The sequence below is a fragment of the Gekko japonicus genome, unplaced genomic scaffold, assembly GCF_001447785.1.
Source record: "Gekko japonicus isolate JY-2015 unplaced genomic scaffold, Gekko_japonicus_V1.1 scaffold367, whole genome shotgun sequence".
Taxonomy (NCBI): domain Eukaryota; kingdom Metazoa; phylum Chordata; class Lepidosauria; order Squamata; family Gekkonidae; genus Gekko; species Gekko japonicus.
The window spans coordinates 844,968-845,220 of NW_015163617.1; positions in this window are offsets into that span (position 1 = coordinate 844,968).

Here is a 253-nt window from a genome sequence, read left to right on the forward strand (position 1 = left end):
TAATATAATTTATATAATTGCATAATGCTTTACTGGTTAATATAAGCAAAAAAAAAATCAGCTCCCTGCTTCCAAGACATTTACAGTCTAAATTTCAAGTCAGTCGGGGGAGCAAGCAGATGCGCCAGACACAATACAATCTGCTAATTATCAGTGTAAGCCATGAGTTAGGCACACAGACCACTCATTTTTGTAACCTTTTCAAGACCTTTGAATAAAGACTTCAATGGTATCATGGTCTTATGCATCCCTA